The 20,002-nt window shown below is 35.4% G+C and overlaps 1 pseudogene across 1 annotated transcript; it reads left to right on the top strand.

The window, feature by feature from the left end:
* Positions 1–10,042: 10,042 nt before the first annotated feature.
* LOC145564601 (galactokinase-like) lies at positions 10,043–16,999 on the top strand (annotated as a pseudogene). The gene is made up of 13 exons (XR_014094864.1): positions 10,043–10,213; positions 10,299–10,483; positions 10,912–10,958; positions 11,107–11,201; positions 11,348–11,430; positions 12,512–12,580; positions 13,248–13,433; positions 13,734–13,868; positions 14,188–14,322; positions 15,144–15,214; positions 15,491–15,568; positions 16,457–16,598; positions 16,699–16,999. The product of XR_014094864.1 is annotated as a galactokinase-like (transcript).
* Positions 17,000–20,002: the final 3,003 nt, after the last annotated feature.

Genomic DNA, 20,002 nt, shown 5'->3' on the forward strand with positions numbered 1-20,002 from the left:
GGGCCGGTTTTGGCCTATGCAAGAAGACCTCCCCAAAACCAATGGGGCCTATTTATTTATTTATTTATTTTGTATCTCTTCTATCTCCTAAGCTTTCCTTAATAGCACTATGGCAGTTAGAGTTGCGTCGTGTCTCGCTGTGCTAGGAGTGTCGTGCCTTGTCAAGCAGGGTAATGGCGGATCGTGCCGTGTCGGGCCACTAAATGGCATACCCCAGCCCATGACACGGCCCATGTGCCTGCCGGGCCGGGTCGTGCAGGGTCCGGGCCAGCCCATTATTTTATTATTAATTAAATAATTTTAATATTTTTATATTTATTATTTATAGTTTTTTTTGTATTATTATGACTCTTTTTTTATTATTATTATTTTTATAATGTTTATTTTTATTGTTTTTATTTTTATTATTCATAGTGTTTTTTTTAATTATTATTATGGGTCGTGTTGGCGGGCCGTGCTAGTGGGCTAAAAGTTCATGCCGAATTTGTGTGTCTTGCACCTTTTCTCCCCATTTACCCACTAATCTGGATTGAAATGACCCATTGTCAAACTAAAAATGGATAAAGGAAGTACAAACTTTCTTTATACTATTGATCAATGGAATGCCAATGTAATTTCTCTCTTGATTCTTGTGCCTTAAAAAAAAAGACTAAATCGATTTTTGATTAGAAATTTATTTGGCTAAAAATAAAAATTATGGATTAGTTTTTCAGAACATTTCCAATGGTAAGCTACAAGCCTTGTAGCTTACCTTGATACATCAGAATTTCAAGCTAATTTTTTTAAGCTACAAAGTGCTCCAATGGTGAGCAATAGAATATTGTACCTTGGAAAAATAAAATAATAAATAAAAATAGTTTCTATCATACACATGTCATAATATAAGAGGATGGAGTTTTCTATAGAAAATCAAGCAATGTTGCTTGATCTACCTACATTAAGGGCCTGTTCTCATTGACTGAACTGAGCTGAACTGAACTGAATTGAACTCAGCTGAACTGAACTGAACTGAACTGAACTGAACTGAATTTCAACGTAAGAGAACAGGCTCTAATATTGTCACTCCAATTGTAAGCTACATGCTTACAAGTTAAATTAATTTGCAAGCAAGTTCATTTTGTATACCATTGGAGATGTTCTGATACTTTTATATAGTTTTATTTCACATTTAGTGACATTTCCATAATATTGTTTGAATGATTTAATCTTTAAGCTAGTAACTTACTCCATTGAACTATGCTTTGTTAATGGCTTAAGCATTGTAGGAAGTGCCGAAGTGGATCAGGGACGTACGCCTTAAGCCCTAAAGGTCTTAACGACCGAGAAGACCCCACTAAAATTGGTAATTCAAGCAACACACATCAACGATACTACAACCCTTATACAAGTAAGCATTAGTTTCTACTTGGGTCAAGTTATGCCATTATTTCGTATGCTATTGCTAGTAAAATATGTCTAAAAAAACTTTTAAAAGCACCATTTTGCGAAAAAAACTTTTTAAAAGCTTTTTTGGTTAAAAAAAACCACCACGTTCATTTTTTTTTTTTTTGCGAGAGGAAACATATTCCCTTAATTACCCTCTAATTAACTTAATTAAACTCTAATTTCTTCTAATTAACTTCTAACCCACCAAATTACTATATAATTAGATTTAATTAATATATATATATATATATATATATATATATATATATATATATATATATATATATATATATATATATATATATATATATATATATATATAAAACCACCACCCCCTCCTTCCTTCTCCCTTCCTCCCTCCCCTTACTCCTCCTTCCTCCTCATACGGAATCAACCCCTCCCCCACCAAACTCGTTGTCCGGATCCCCCCACCTCCGGCGACCTCCTCCACCGCCAGACGACCCTCCTTTTCCCCCTAATCACAGCCCAACAATCATCTCCTTGATTTGAAAAACCCTGTAATATTGATTTGGGGATTTTTAATTTTGTGCATGTTGCTTGCAATTGATGTTTGTTTTGACTTTGATTATGTATATATGTATGTGAAGCTATGGTGATTTAGAAACAAATTGGAATTGATTTGGACTTGATTTGAGCATGTGTTGAGTATATAAGATCCAAAAAATCGAAGGGAGGTGGTGGTTGTTAAAGGGGATAAGGGTGAAAGGGATAGTCCACCGGCGGTGGAGGTAGGTCGCGGGAGGTGCATGGGGGGGTCTGGCGGCGAGTCCAGTGGGGAGGGGGTTGCTTTAAAGGGAGGGGGAAAGGGAGGAAGAAGGGGAAGGGGTGGTGGTTTTTTCATGTATAAATTTTTGTTTAAATTAAATATAATTATTAAGTAATTGGGTGGGTTAGTGGTTAATTAGAAGAAATTAGAGTCTAATTAAGTTTATTAGAGGTCTAAAAAAAAAAAAGTTTATTAGAGATATTTAAGAAAATAGGTTTATACTCGTAAAAAAAACGAATGTGATGGTTTTTTTTTAACAAAAAAGATTTTAAATTTTTTTTTTTCCGCAATATAGTGTTTTTAAAAGGTTTTTTTTTTACAAATTTGCCTATATTCTATTAAACATGATTGTTGAATATAGTTGAGGACATGATAATGATAAATAAAAGTAGTAAAGTCTAAAGCAGACCATCAGCAATTCACCAGTACGTAGACTGTACGGAGTAGATAAGACCAAAAAGCCTCGGTCTCCTTTATCTTTACCAATTTCAACTAACACAATATTTCGCTCCAATTGTTTCTCCCCACATCACAAACCGTTGTTAACCTTTCATCACATCAAAATCAACGCCCATACACTTAACAATTTACTACGGTCTATCATAAGCAAGTGAAACCGTTCACATTGAATTACTCACTCTAGAGCTCAATAACCGTCATAAAAAGCAACTTTTCAGTCTTCTCTTCTTCAACCTCGCTCCACCATTTCATTTCCAAACCCTAGCTGTGCGTAGTTACTCTCTCTCTCCAACCTTCGCCGATTCAGGTTTCCTTCACCTTCTCTCTCTCTCTTTTAGGAATTTTGCTTATGAATTCATGTAAACTACTGTTTTATCAATAATTTGCGTCTTTTTTCGATGATTAAGTAAATGTTATTGTACATTTACCTTTTTTTCCGAATTTTTTTTCATCATTTTCTTATTTTTAGATGCATGTTTATATGATGTCATCGCTATTTTTTGTTCTTTTCATTTTCGTCTTTGAAGTATGTGTCAATGTGTAATCACCATTTGTTGAGATTAAATTATGTGGATGCTGTTTAAAAATCGTTGTTTCATAATCATATGGTTAAGGATTTGTAAAATGACGCTATTATGAGATTTTGCCTCAAATTCTTTTGCTGTAATGCATGTTATTGAACCGAAAAATATAACTATAGTTATCCGATTTACTGTTGCGATTAACTTGTCTATTTATGCTCCATTTATTTAGTGTATTTTTGGATGTTAATTTTTATGATCTTTGTTGTTATATAGATGTGTCACATTACTCATTTTACATTTGGTTGTATTGACGTAAATGTGAGTGACTAGTGTTGCTTTATCTGTTACTCAGTAATAGTTTGTTTTTGAAATGTATAAATAAGTCTATGAAATTAAGGATCTGAATATTTCATATTTTGTGCTTTCTTAGTTAATGAGTCCATTTTGATGTTGCGTGTTACTCTCCCGGAATAAGTTGTCACATTGAGTATTTGAAGCAATGTTGGTAAATGTTTGATGATATAAGTACACTGTGTAGAATTGATCTTATTTTTGTTAGTTATAATTTACACAAACATTGAGTTTCATGTACGTAAATTGTCACATTGCGTGTTTTAGAGTGTGTTATACTCCAATTGTCACTCATTGTATTTGTATATTATGTTTGGTTGCCCTACAACATGTTCCATAGACTAATAGTACGTACTCTGAGTCTCAGATCATAGAGTCATAGAGTGATACACTCCAATTGTCAAATTTGATCGTTGTTAACACATCTTCCTGTTTGCTACATGGCTTAATCGTTCACTCGACTTCTTGTTGAATGTTTGGCACAAGGATTTTTTTTTTATCTTATTCTTCCGTACCCTGTTTGGTTTTCACAGAATTGGAGAGCTTGTCAATAAAAAAATTGATATCGTATATACTTACATATGAGTATAGCTTGAATTACATGATTGTTTACGAGTATAGCTTGAATTACATGATTGCAGATGATTGTCAATAAAAAGTAATTAGGGAAGCTAATTTGAATAATTGAGTATGAGTTTGAAACCACCTCTACTTGTGCTAATGCTTAATGCTTCAATGATTTCCTTGTGTGATGCTTTCTTTGATTTCTAAATTTCACTTATTCTAATAATCCTGTTGGGCTCTTGCAGGAAATGTCGAACCAGAAGACTGACTACATGGGGACGATTGGGTATATGTATTCACCGAATGACAATACCACTGTCAGCACAAAACAGAGCGGAGCTAGTACTGGAAACTATGAGATGACCACCAGGAGCAACAACTACGACAAGCAGAGTGGCAGCTACTTGCGCCAGACTGCGAAGGAGTCGTACTCAAGTGGGGATTACTCTAACAGGGGGAAAACCGGATACAAGGCTGAGTACAAGACTAGCTCAACTGTGAAGGTGGGCGACAAAGGAGGTTACACTGAGTACTACAAGCAGGAGAAGGTGTATTGAGATATTATGGGATATTATTTGATTTAATAGAATATTATCTCATGTATATTTTAGTTAACTTTATATTTTCCTAGAATTATCTTTTATTCTAGGGTTAGAGATTGTAACTCTATATATTTTAATGAACGATTAATGAGAAGGAAGCCACACAATATATTTTCTCTCTAATTTAGCATGGTATCAAGAGCAGGTTAATTTTTTTAGTTATGGCCGGTGATGATCAAACACCACCTGGGCACGTTTCTCCTATGGCCGGTCAAAGCCGAGGAGGGGAGCGAGCCACGGCAGGGGGGAATCAGTCCCTAGTGGCGTAACTCCTCTGATAGGTTCGGTTTTCACCGAACAGTGGAAGGTGTTTTCGGGTTTTGTAGGTAATAATTAGTTTGATGATTCTTGTTGGATTATTGATACCGGAGCGACTCATCATGTTATCGGTATTGGTTCTTGGTTGTTTGACACATAACATTGAGTGTCCGGTTGGATTACCTAATAGTGAACGTGTTTTTGCTACTTTGGAAGGTTCCGTTCGTTTGTCAGATAAAATCACGATTACTAGAGTTCTTTTTGTTCTTCATCTTCATTGCAATTTAATATCTGTTACTCAACTCAGTGATCAATTAAATGTTGTTCAATTTAACTCATATATGTGTGCTATACAGGACCGACTGAAGCAGCTGATTAGAACAGGACTTCGGCGAGACGGACTCTATTATTTTAGCAAACTGGAGGAGGTGCAACGTGTGTCTGTGGTTGAAGCTACATCAAATTTGGAGCTCTGGCACAGAAGAATGGGGCATCCATCGGAGAAAGTAGTTAAGTTACTTCCTCATATTAGCAATAATAAAAAGTAGTTTAACTAAGGGTTGTGAAATCTGTTTTCGTGCTCAACAACCTAAAGACAAATTTTCTTTGAGTGACAATAATTCTACTAGAATTTTTGAAAAAATACATTGTGATTCGTGGGGCCATATCGTCATGTTTCGTCATGTGGGGCTTGTTATTTTTTTACTATAGTAGATGATTATTCCCGAGCTGTTTGGATTTATTTGTTGACTGATAAAACAGAGGTTTTTCGGATGTTTATGGCTTTTGTTGCTATGGTTGAACGACAATTTAATCAAACCATAAAAATTGTTCAAAGTGATAATGGGACTGAATTTAATTGCTTAATTGATTATTTTGTTGCAACCGACATTCTTTTTCAAACCTCATTTGTGGGAACCCCTCAACAAAATGGGAGAGTAGAGCGAAAACATAAACATATTCTTAATGTTGCGAGAGCTTTGAGATTTCAAGCCAAATTGCCCATTTATTTTTGGGGGGAATGTGTCTTAGCAGCAGCTCATTTGATAAACAGAACACCCACTCCTCTCCTACAAAATAAAAACCCGTTTGAAATTCTCTTTAATAAACCTTCCTTTTTTCGATGCTATTCGTACTTTTAGGTGCTTGTTCTTTGCTCAAAATCAAAAGACTAGGGGGGATAAGTTTGCTAGTAGGAGTCGCAAATGTGTTTTCTTAGGGTATTCGTTTGGAAAGAAGGGGTGGAGGTTGTATGATCTTGAGTCTAAGGAATTCTTTGTCTCTCGTGATGTGAAATTTGTGGAAGATGTGTTCCCTTTTGGTTGTATGGATGATGTGAACATAGATTCGAATGATTTTGCTACAACGGATAAAGTTCATGTTGATTTTGCGGAGTACGATATAGGTGATGAATATTGTGAATTGAAGGGTTTGTTTGAGAGGGATCCCACGGTAGGGGGGGTAAATGGCATTGCCCAGCCAACTGCCGCAGGTTCCACGAGCAATGCCCAGCTTCGTAGCACTGATGAGCACGCTGGGAATGTTGCGGGCGCTGGGACAACACACTAGTCAGCAGTCCCAGCCACTGACCAGCACGCTGGAAGTGCTGAGGCGGCTGGTAGCTCTCCTACGTCTTCCAGCAGCAGTAGCACAGCAGACTCACAGCAGCAGCAAGCTACGAGCATCACTCCTAACACCACAGATATCGAGGCACAGCAGTAGCCCGATATGGGGCGTGGTTTTCGAGATAAGTTTCCTTCAGTTTTGCTCCATGATTATGTGACTCACACAGTGTTTGCTAAAAGTCCGTATTCGCCATCCAATCAGTCTTCAGGTACTCTGTATCCTTTAGTACATTATATTCATTGTGAAAATTTTTCTATGAATTATCGGAAATTTATTTCAGCTGTTGCGCAAAGCAAAGATCCGAAAAGTTTTAGAGAAGCTATGAAATTTGATGGGTGGCGCAAGTCAATGCAGGAAGAAATTCGGGCTTTAGAAGACAATGGTACTTGGACATTGGAACATCTTCCTCCAGGGAAAAGAGCTCTAGGCAGTCAATGGGTCTACAAGACCAAGTTTTTGTCAAATGGAGACGTAGAGTGTCTCAAATCACATTTGGTAGTGTTTGGCAATCATCAGAAAGCAGGGGTAGATTATGAAGAAACCTTTGCTCCGGTTGTAAAAATGACGACGGTGCGCACTGTCCTAGCTATTGCGGCTGCCAAAAATTGGGAGCTACATCAAATGAATGTGCACAATGCATTCTTACATGGTGATCTCGGTGAGGAGGTCTACATGAAATTGCCTCCGGGTTTTGAAAGCTCGGATCCTTCCTTGGTTTGCAGACTTCGAAAGTCACTCTATGACTTAAAATAGGCTCCTCGATGTTGGTTTGCAAAGCTTACCACGGCTTTAAAACAGTATGGTTTCATATAGTCTTATTCTGATTACTCCTTATTCACATATACTACAGGCAAAGTTCAGATTACCGTCTTAGTTTATGTTGATGATTTAATTATTTCTCTTCCGCTGCATTAACTGTTTTCAAGGCTTATCTTAGTGATTGCTTCGAGATGAAGGATCTTGGTCCTTTGAAATATTTTTTGGGTATTGAGGTAGCCCGTAGCTCTACAGGTTTGTTTTTGTGCCAACGGAAGTATACATTGGATATAATTTCTGAAGCAGGTCTTTTAAGAGCAAAGCCTAGTGGCTTTCCTATGGAGCAGAACCACAAGTTGAGTCTTGCTACTGGTGATTTTCTCTTTAATCCGGAGGCATACCGACGACTTGTTGGCCGTTTGATTTATTTGTCCTGTTACTCGTGCTGATTTAGCATACACAATACACGTGTTGTCTCAGTTTATGCAAGAACATCGCCGTGAGCATTGGGATGCTGCGTTGAGAGTTGTTCGATATTTGAAAGGCACTCCGGGATAGGGTATTTTATTAAGCTTCGATTGTGACTTAAATTTACAGGGTTGGTGTGACTCAGATTGGGCAGCTTATCCTCTCACTAGACGTTCTTTGTCTGGATGGTTAGTATTCCTTGGCAAGTCTCACACCTCATGGAAAACTAAGAAGCAACCCACAGTGTCAACGTCTTCTACAGAAGCCGAATACCGTTCCATGTCGGTAGTTACATGTGAGCTAAAGTGGCTCAAAGCTTTGTTGTTAAGTCTTGGTGTGCAACATCCGAAAGCAATCAAATTATTTTGTGACAATGAGTCGGCTCGTCATCTTGCTAAACATCCCGTGTTTTATGAACGTACAAAGCATATTGAGGTTGATTGTCACTTTGTTCGTGATGCAATTACCGAAGGGTTGATTTCTCCTTCTCATGTTTCGACTTCGTCTCAGCTTGCGGATATCTTCACAAAGGCACTTGGCAAATCACATTTGATTATCTTCGTTTCAAGTTGGGCATTCATGACCCGCATGCTCCCACTTGAGGGAGGGTATTGAGATATTATGGGATATTATTTGATTTACTAGAATATTATCTCATGTATATTTTAGCTAACTTTATATTTCTCTAGAATTATCTTTTATTCTAGGGTTAGAGATTGTAACTCTATATATTTTCATGAACGATTAATGAGAAGGAAGCCACACAATTATATTTTCTCTCTAATTTAGCAAGGTGACTAGGGTGAACTATGATAGTGGCAACAACTCTGGAGGTAGCAAGGGCAACTACAACTATGGTGGTGGTGGCAACAAGTATCTTTACTGATGGCGCTCTCCAGGCTTGTAGAGTCGTAGGTCCCTCGTCTGAAAATAAATCAATTTAGGAACTTGATGCTCTAATGTGGCTGATCCGAATGTTTTCTTCTAGCATTGGTTAATTTTGATGTCATTATGGAGTTTAACTCTAAAGTGTAACTAGATTTGGCTCTTTTGGTTTGTTAAAATTTTAAAGTAATGGAGGCAGAAAATTATATGTTTGAAGCTTATGGTCTTTTATACTTCGTATTAAGCTTTCTGGCTGCCTGTTGTTTATATGATATGATTAGATTTTAATGCAAACTTTGATGTTTTTTAAGCACAAATGGTATTAAAGTCTTTTTATGACCTGTTCACATTTACTGAACTGATTGGAGCTGAATTGAGCTGAAATGAATATTTTATGAGAGAAGAAAATTAGAAACTGAACTGATTGGAGCTGAACTGAACTGAAATTAAGTCTGTACCGAGAGACTAGTTCTAGCAAGTGGTTCTTATTGGAAGATGTATTCCTTTACTCAATTCAATTTTAATATCAGATAAGTTGATATTCAATTAAAAAATTTTAAAAGAAAGATAGTGGGGTTTATAGTTTATTAAAAAAAATGAATGTGAGAGGAAAAATATAATAAAAAAGGTAGTACTGGGTTTAGTTTGGAACCATGATTGGAGAAAGATATAATATTTAAATGTAGTTTTTTTTTTCAAGAAAAAGGAAGTGTAACACTTATTAAAATACGACCGAATTTGATAAGTGTAACACTTATTAAAACACGCAAGGAGTAAGATAAAAAGAGAAAAAATTAATTTTGTTTTTCTCCTAATAATGAAAAAATTGTGGTGAGATAGAGTTAAATTTAATGGGTAATGATATATATCGCCTTTAGGGATATGTATAAGCATTAAATATATTTCCCAAAATGGAATTAAGTTGGAAATTCATGATAAATCACGCGCAAATCGCTGTAATTAATGTTAATGTTTCCTCAATATTTTTCTTTTTAAGCTTATTATATATAACTCTAAGGATTATGTTTATCATTTTTCAAATGTAATTAGTAGACCTAAGATAAATTTATGATGATTTGATTTTGTATAGAATTTGAAAAGTTTACATAGAGTTAAATACTTACTCCGTATTTGTTACTCCGTACGAGTATAAGCTATAAATATTGGATAAATTTGATAGGGAGTAACACTAAAGTGGATAGACCGATAAAATTATACGGTGAGTCACACGACAGTGAGGGTCTTATAAATTACACTTAATTTTCTCTGACTTATTTACCAGATTAATCATCCTCCTATTTTTTTCTACACATTTCCGGTCAATCAATTCAAAAACAATGGCGAAGCACGAAGATCAACCAGACAACCAGTACCAATCTACACCTCTCTAGAACCCGTTTATGGCGATGGCTCGCTTCTCGAAGAAGCAAGGCTTCGTTTTGACAAAATCAAATCAAAATTCGAACAATTCTTCTCTCATCCTCCTGAAATCTTCGCGCGATCTCCAGGTTTAATAATGTTATATTTTTTCAATTTTCTCTCTCCTCAATTTTACCCTCACTTATGCTAATTTGATTGTTTTTTGGGGATTAGGGAGAGTTAATTTGATCGGAGAGCACATAGATTATGAGGGGTATTCGGTGTTGCCGATGGCGATTAGACAAGATACAATTGTTGCGATTCGAAGGAGGGGCGAAGATGAGGAGAAACTGCTTCGAATTGCGAATCTTGATGATAATAAATATTCAATGTGTACTTATCCTGCTGATCCCAATCAGGTTTATTTTAATCATCTCTCGTTTTTGTTTTTTGATGATAATAAATATTCAATGTGTACTCGCTCCCTTAATTGGATAATTTATGAGGGAATACAGTACTCCCTTCGTCTGGTATTGGAAAAAGGGATAAATTATGAGATTTTAGCATAATTTCATGGTGATTGTGCAATAACAAAGGGTTGGGACAATGTGTCTTTTATTCTCGAACAGAAGGACTATTATGGACACATGACTACACGAGTTAGCAATTGTGCATACTCATATTAAGTTATTTCAGGACACAATATTAAGCTGAGATGTTTGATTAACTCTGTTTCTGTTATAACTTGTTTTCCTATAGTATACTGCTATGAGCAGAATATATTAAGACTTGTTCTTGGTATAAGTCGCAGATGTTATAATTAATTTTAATCTATTATGTTAAGCAGGAACTTGACTTGAAGAATCTCAAATGGGGTCATTATTTCATCTGTGGGTAAGAGTCGTAGTTTTTTTAGATTATATTGCTAACTGCTGATGCATTCAATCAGCTCAGAACGGATTTTTAGTCTTCCAAAGTTTACGCTGCTATTATTTTTTTATTATTAGAGTTTTTTTTGTAATATTTTATGTAAAATATGCAGATATAAAGGCTACCATGAATATGCCAAATCAAAAGGTGTAAATGTTGGTGAACCTGTAGGCCTGGATATCCTTGTAGATGGAACAGTGCCAACTGGTATATTTTCTTTCTTTCTTTCTTTCTTTTTCACTAATATTGTCACAATTGTTCTGATTAGCATGGGAAATAAAAACTATTTTTATAATGATCTGATTAGGGCAGTGCTCATTCTGAGTTGTATTTGCGATTCCTTTTTCACTTAGGTTCTGGATTGTCAAGTTCGGCAGCTTTTGTTTGCTCTTCTACAATCGCTATAATGGCTGCTTTTGGGGTTAACTTCCCTAAGGTATTTATAGCTCTTTGTAGTAGTTTATTCTACTGCTCGCTGATTTTCACCTCAGTTGCTTTTCACAATCCATTTCATTAATTGGAAGAAAATAATTGCATTTTCTATTAGTGTTCTAAGCTTCGGAAATTAATTTATCACAAACTTGCTTGAAATGATCCAAGACTCCCAAGAGGACTGATTGCTTTTCTTTCCATATGGATGATCTATTGAGTGGAAATTTTAAGGGCTATCTTCTTCTCAAGTCAGACTGTATCTATGTCTTAGAGCTCTCTGAGATCACTTTAAGGCCTATCTTATAACGTTGCTATTATTTAATAATTGTTACTGATTTGGGAAAAGCTTTTAAGAGCATCTCCAATGGTGAGACTCAATTTTGAGTATTAAAATACAAAATGAGTTGTTTTTTTTACCTCCAATGGTGATACCCAACCTACTTCTCTATTTAGCAACTCATGTGAATGCTAATTTCCCAATGGTGAGAATTTCTAAAATATGCTAATATCACTTTCAAGTTATGGCCCACCAAATCTATATTGTAAGTTTTTCAAAAAAAAAAATAAAAAAAAAAAAATAAAAAAAATAAAACCTGAATAAATTACAAAATATATTATATATTGATAAGGGGCCCAAACTTTTTGTCAAATAAGACTCAAAGTTGAGTATCTAAATTTAGCAACTTTCATTTAGAGTTGCTAAGTTTAGATACCAATTTATTGGTATCCTTCGCAAAAAATTCTCTCTCTTAAAGAAACTCTCTCAAGTCTTACCATTGGAGATGGTCTAACAACAACATGACCTATAATAAAAAAAAAATAAAAAAAATAAAAAAAACTTTACTTCCGAATATAAAATTCTGTTATGCTACTTGAACTTGCTTCTGCATGAGGAAAGCATTATGTATTGGACTGGTCTTGCACAATTTATATCGGATGGAACAAAAGGCTGTAACAGACTGTACAGTAACAGCTTATATCCTATAGTCATGTGTAGTTTACTGTCTATATTTGTCTTGGTTGCAATCTATATTTTAATTTTCTAATATAATTTCTTTTTTCAAATTTCATTCCCTTTTTTGCAGAAAGAAATTGCACAACTCACTTGTGAATGTGAGCGGCACATAGGGACGCAGTCTGGTGGAATGGATCAGGTTAGACAGCATATTGTTATATATTTAAAGGATTTTGAGTAAAATGAAAGACTGTACTGGGAACATTAAGTTCTGAAGTATAAGTATAACGAATATTTACTGAAATATTCACAAACTACATGCAGTTTGTCAATGTTGTTGAATTATTTTTCTGTGGAGTTATCTTGTCTTTAGAAGTTTTTGAGACCACTTCTTGCTAAATAGCTACTCCTAATATTCAAATGTTGAACTTTGTAGGCTCAAGACTTACAAATATACTTCCGTTTTTCCTTCATGTTGGAAATTATGTATTATAATCTTACCCGCTCATTGCTTTCATAGATTTTTATGTCTCTGTCTAAACTGTACTACAGTTCACATTCTCTGTTTTCTTCTCAACTCTAGTATCGTTCCAGGCGTTTACCTGAACTTCTCTTGATACTCAACAATTAGGGTTCCATACTGATTCAAGGCTTTAGATCAATATGCTCTTGACCTGGTTTGGCATCTGATTGCTCATTTTTGGATCTATAAAGAGCTCTCTATAAAAAATATTACTGCATAATATGAAAAGACCCCACCTAACTTCTTTGACCTGGTTTGGCATCTGATTGCTCATTCAAGGCTTTAGATCAATCAATGTTGAGAGTATTCTATTTATCAATTGATTTAAGTGTGTTTTTGCTAGGCAATTTCTGTCATGGCCCAGACTGGATTCGCGGAGTTGATAGATTTCAATCCTATTCGTGCAACTGACGTAAAACTTCCAGCTGGGGGATCATTTGTTATAGCGCATTCATTGGCAGAGTCTCAGAAAGCTGTTACTGCTGCCACAAATTACAACAATCGTGTGGTTGAATGCAGACTTGGTGCAGTGAGTTTATTTTCAACTTGTCTTAACACTTTGAATAAAAATTTTGATGGTTACAAATCATTCATTCTACATGAGTTCTAAGTTCTATTAGGCAGTTATGATGAGACAGGAGAAAATCAAAATTTGTTACATTGTTTTTCTTCTGATTATTTTGCTGCCGACTAAGCTGAAGATTATTAAAGAATGTGTTAAGTAGCTTATTGATTAAAAATTTAGGGTTGATATGACTATATGAGTGTTTGATGCAATACTGTTGATGTTTGAGTTTTGCGTAAAAGTTTGCTTGTTTGACTTCTGCAGATTGTGTTGGGTATTAAGCTTGGAATGAACCCAAAAGAGGCAGCATCCAATGTCAAAACACTTTCTGATGTTGAGGGCCTCTGTATGTCCTTCGCTGGCACTCGTGGCTCCACTGATCCTGTACTAGCTGTCCAGGTACCCCTGCATACCTTATTAATAGTAGTTGTCTCTTTGTACCTATAGCATTACCCACGGTTTAGCTATTTTCTGTTATTTTAGGAACCGAGTAATGGATTATGCTATATAACCTTTAATTAGAATGTGTTGGGTGTGGAGAGAATTTTATTTAGGGCAAAGTTGGTGTCACGTTATACGATGGTATTATTTAACAAAGTGCTCATATTGTGCTGCACTATCAATCACCAACTGTTTAGTTAATTCTGAAATTTGACTAGGCGTAATCAATCCTTTTTTACCACTAGTTTGACGATGCAAACCTTCCCTGTTTTTCCAGGAGAATCTTAAAGAGGAACCATATACTGCTGAAGATATTGAGAAGATCACTAATGAGAGTCTGCAATCAATCTTTAGCGACTCCCCAACTTCTTTGGATGTTTTGAAGGCAGCCCAACACTATAAGCTGCATCAGGTATAATACTACGGCCCAATACTATGTCTGGTGATTGTTAATTTATTTAGACCCTTGCAACTATGTTTGCATTCATGAATCCTGATTGTGTCATAGTTACCAGACATCTGTTGATTTTATCTTTGGCTATTGTAGATCCTAATTTGTATATAGCTGGTTGTTATGCACTCACAAACATATAAAGATGTAACTCTGTAGTTGCTGCATGTTATCAGATGCTGGGAATAGGTGTTTGACAATGTCACTATTTAGTACACTTCTTTTCCTTTTTCAAAATGTTTCAATTTTCATCAAGGGTGTCTTCTCATTTTGGAAATTTGATACATTTTATCTCATCCACTATATACACTGCAATTGTATTGTATTGTGCAATCTGCTCTAGCTGCCAATTTATAATGAAAGAGTGGAATTTTTGTCTTTATGTCCCTGCTGCTTTTTTTTTTTTTCATTAGTTGTTCTTGGAACACTCTCTTCTCTTTCCTTTTCTTTCCCTCCCCCCACCCCCTCTTTTTTTCTCCTCCTTGGATCTTTTTCAAGTCATCATGGTAATATTTCTAAATTGTAAATTTCTCTTTTGCTATTTGAGCTCTGAACATTTTTATTTTTTATTTTTTTTATTTTTTTTTAATTTTTTTTCTTTTTTTCAGATGGTTTTAGATGAACTTTTCATTGATGTTAAGGCTAGAGTGTTTCACTGATGGATTATTTTATGATTCTTTGATCCATCTGCTGTGTTGTATGCTTGCACACCAGTCACCACTGTGGTAGAAAATTAGTTTTTTTCCCTAAATTATGCCTAATGCCAAATCATCTTTCTCCAGAGGGCTGCTCATGTGTATTCTGAAGCCAAGAGGGTACATGCTTTCAAGGATACAGTGTCCTCAGATTTGAGGTAAGTTGAAATTTAGCTTTTGGCTGAGCATTTGGATCCTCTTCCCCTGTCGTGTATCTTTTAAATATCATGCTGGACCCTATTATCCTTTCATTCTGCTGGAGACTGTCATATGCAGTGAGTTATTGACTAAACACATGAAGAGTCCCATAGCTGTTGTACCCAGTAGTTTGAAACAAATATTTGACAATTATCTGTAGTAGCTGAGATTAGAATTTTACGTACCGTGTATAAATAGTCTTTTGTATGCTTATATTCTACAACTTGTCTTTGCAGTGAGGAGGATATGCTTAAGAAGCTTGGTGACCTTATGAATGAGAGTCATTATAGCTGCAGTGTTCTCTATGAATGCAGGTATAGAGGCATTAACCACTAGTGATGCTAATTTGAGTTCAATTTAATTATTTGATGAAGTCTTCCTGTGTACTAAACTACACGTGTCTGGCTGTTTTAGGTCGACCTGAGAGTGTTTGAGTGCTTTAACTTTTATTTATGAATTTAAGCAATATTTTTGGGGACTTGTGAGTGTCCTGAATATGATGAGATTTGTGAGGAATGAAGGAGAATTGTAGCAAAACTTGTATTGTCACTAACTATAGCATAATGTTATATCACTTGCTCCTGGTCTCCTGCAGTCCTGCTTCACTTGAGTTGATCAATAGAACACATTAATTGTACTGTTAATTTTAAATGGTCTAAGGGTTAGAGTAAGGGAGTGGCAGGGCATAAGGAATACTGATCATATAGGTCCATCTTACATGGGGCCGATGGGGGGCTATCCACCGTTCTGTGCTTTACAAACAAGATACACATGCCTGAATTGCAACTTTGACTGCTTAAGGCAATTGGAATGAGTAATTCCCTTGGCCATTTCGATGTTTTGACAGCAATTGTGCTTCAAAGTGGAGCTCTGGTGGTTAATCGGTTGGATTTGTATGCTGTTACTTGCCACTTGATTTGCGCTTGGGTGCTTATTTTGCCTTCAGTTTTTCCTGTAGCAATATATAGGTCCTTTTATTTCTACTGCTGGAGGAGTGGAATGTAATGCCCTTCACCCTCCAGTTTCTTTATGTAGCGTGGCAGTATGTAGGATCCTTTGCTTACTAGTTGCAGACAGGGTGGAATGTATGTAATGCAGAAGTTAGAAATTGGAACATACTTTATTATATCACTTTTTCTTTGATGCTTCTTGATTAACTGAGATTTTGTTTCTTGGTGGTGAATGGGTGACTTGTAATATAGCTGTCCTGAGTTAGAAGAACTTGTGAAAGTTGCTCGCGACAAAGGTGCTCTTGGTTCAAGGCTAACAGGTGCCGGATGGGGTGGCTGCACAGTTTCTTTGGTAAAGGAAAGTACAGTGCCACATTTTATCCTTGATTTGAAAGTAAGTTCAACTAAACACCCCAGGTTTTAATAGAGTTTTGAAGTGTGCAACCCGAATATAAGAAGAATTATCTGACCCATTTTGTGTGTGTCTCTATCAGGAGCACTTCTACCAATCGAGGATTGACAAGGGGGTGATCGGTAACAATGACCTTGGTCTCTATGTTTTTGCCTCAAAGCCATCTAGTGGTGCTGCCATCTTTAAGTTTTAGATTGTCCCTTGCTGCCTGTTCATCTTTGGACAGCCAAGTTTAGTTTTGTCTACCGCAGTCCCTGATTTTTTTATGTTAGCAAATAAACACCAGTTACATCTGTGGAGTAAACCTCCACACCTGTTCTGTTACAGGAAATGTATAATTTAATGACTATAAAGAAAAATAAGGCGTGAGCAATTTTATGTCGTGTGAACTGATTTTCGTATCTTCATCAGATATACGGAGTATAATCTTCAGAAAGTGATCTCGATGCAATCAAACAAATTTCACCTTTGACTAAATGATACTTTTAATTCTTAACAAAATTAAAGTGAAGATGGATTGGGTCTTTATTATTGGACATACCCCCCTCTAAACTAGTTTTTTGTACAAGAACTAGCTTGAAATAGACAAAGAATTGGTAGGCATGTCTATCTATAATGACCCCCATCAAGTAACACTTGGTTTAATGGTAAAGGTTTGGCTACGTGACTTAAAGATTGTGGTATTAAACCTCATTAGGTGCTCTTTGGGGATGAAGGTTTGTGAGAGGTTTCGGTTCAGTGTAATCCTTCTTCTAAAAAGAAAAAGAAAAAGAAAAAGAAAATGTCCCTCAAACTAAATTACTAAAAATAGATACGAAGCTTTAAAATGTACTAGTAAGATTTCATGAAAAAACATCTGAGAAGATAAATGCTAGTCTGTGCTTGAAGTGTTGCTAAATATGTACAGTATAATGTATCCTGTGATTCTGTGAATATTAAAGCTCATAAATGAAGAGCATATAGAAATTAAGAAGAGCGTTGTGACCTTTGGCTTTGGCTGGCAAAAGTCTGGCGTTATGGGCATGCATAAATGATAGCAAATTATTTGGGGATTCATTCCTCTGTTTTTTGTTTGATATTGGCTCCTCACCCCTGCTGCACCTGCTCCTGTTCTTGATACTTCCAATAACCACCAAATTTTGATTTTTTTTTTTTTTTTTTTTTTCTCCTTTAGCTGAGGAGCGTGACTCCACATATAGCATGGGTTTAGAGCGTTGGACCACGCTGTTATATTAGAAGTACTGTTGAGTTTGTCACGGTTATAATTGTTTTATTTGAATAGATACGATTACAAAATATAATTTGAACTTTTTGAGAACGGATGAAAAAAAGGTGTTTTTGGAGAGTTGGGTGAAAATTTTAAGAGGGTTATGATTATGAATTATGAGCATCACTTATATAACGATCATGTACGTAGTACATATAATGGACACAAGATCATTATGATTCTCTATACTATTATTAATTGCGATTTCATGAATGTACTTAGCACATTAGTTGGAGATATGATGTAATATATTCGGATTATGCACAACATCCTTTTTATTGTATGAGACGGTATACTTATGTTTCATACGAAGTAATTCGAGTAATGATAATAATAAAAGCGTGTAGTTACAAACTCCATTAATCGAATTAAGAAGTGATAGGTCTAATACGGTGTGTGAATAATTCAGAATCTGATCATTTTTTTTTTCATTGTGAGATTTATGGCATACATATAACTTGAGATGATTTCCGTAAAAATTGCTCAAACATAAATTTATTCCCTATATGCATCGGTTTTAAAAGTTATTCCCACAATATTGTCCACGTAGGATTGGTTAGAGTTTCGTATTTTTTTTTTTTTTTAATTAAATATAGAACCGCTACCGATGATAATCTTATTCAAATATAGTACAGTATAAAGAAGCTAAAGCTCAATTAACTCGATACATAGTTTGACTTGATGCATTCCAAGTTCCAACCAATAATACATACGGAGTACTCCGTAGTAATTCGAAAATATCTGAACCCACAACAACTTTGTCTCTCTCGCTCTCTCTGAGTATATGACCCGAAACTCATCAATCAACTTTATAGGACAAATGGGCAAAGGATCAAACAAGCAAGATTTTTTTTCCTAATAATGCATGTCATACGAGTTATGAATTAAATGCAATGTCCGAGTTGAAATACAAATTCAGTTTATGATTTAGTGAAATAAACGTCAATCTTGGGTCAATTTGTTTCTCAGCATCACCCCACTCAGCTACTCTATTAATTCTAGTTGCTGTTTGTTGAGGGATTAAGATGTATACGATGAGTGGTGGTGGCACGAGGCTTAATGTGCTCGTGCTCGAATCTCAGTAATAAATAAAGGTTGTAGCCTAGTAGGGTTTAGTGATTTTGAGACATCCGAAGGTGGTGTAGGGACTAGGGACTACTAAATTGGGAGATACATATCTTGTGACATGTATTTCCGAACTTCCCGTTTTCTCATTTAGTTCGCATTTACTATGAAATATCAGTTGTAAACTAACTAAACTAGATGACAGTATTAATTAAGTGCATCAAGCCCATAGGATACAATATTTCTAGATACAACCGACTTTATATAGTACAGTACTAACAAATTGTATTAGTTTTTTAAATTAACCATATATACCAAGTAGTATTTATTTTTAAAAAAATCAAAATTGCTGTAGACAATGAAGTGCATTACATTAATGTGATCCATCAATACCGGGAGAATATACAGGGGTTAAATCTCAAACACCTGAGTTTTTTTGTTCATATGATGCTAATTTTATACTCTACTTTCCAGTTTCCACAAAACAAATCCACATAAAAAGTGCCCACATTTATAGAAGTTGCACTACAATAATAAGAAAACATTGTTGAGTAAATTTTGGAGCTAATTTCTTGTTGATCCACATGACCACATCTACGCCTGTTTTTCTGAACCTCTTGCTTTCAAAGTTGGTTATCAACCGCTTTCTTGTTCCGTTACATTCCACTAGATTTAATGCACGTGATGCGTGTTTCAAGTTTTAAAAACCATATACGAGACAAGCAATCACTTTAAAGAAAATATGAAAATAAGGGAATCCGGCCTCAATAATAATGTATACTTTGTATATTAGCTAGACACCAAACTGATTAAGAGTTTACTTGTAAAATACAGTACAGTAGAGATTATATTAGAGACTTTAGCACGTAAAGTTATATGATGACTAATTTTTTTTTTTTTTTTCATTAATATTTCTCAATAACGATGATTGATGCCACTATTGGCATAACTTACACCTATTTAAACAAAATGTTTTCGTATAATTGTAATAAGTGATTACAGATTAGGGATTAATGTACAAACTCTTAAATATGCCATTCACTTGTATTTTATT

The sequence above is a fragment of the Chenopodium album genome, chromosome 10 (genome assembly GCF_948465745.1).
Source record: "Chenopodium album chromosome 10, dcCheAlbu1.1, whole genome shotgun sequence".
Taxonomy (NCBI): Eukaryota; Viridiplantae; Streptophyta; class Magnoliopsida; order Caryophyllales; family Amaranthaceae; genus Chenopodium; species Chenopodium album.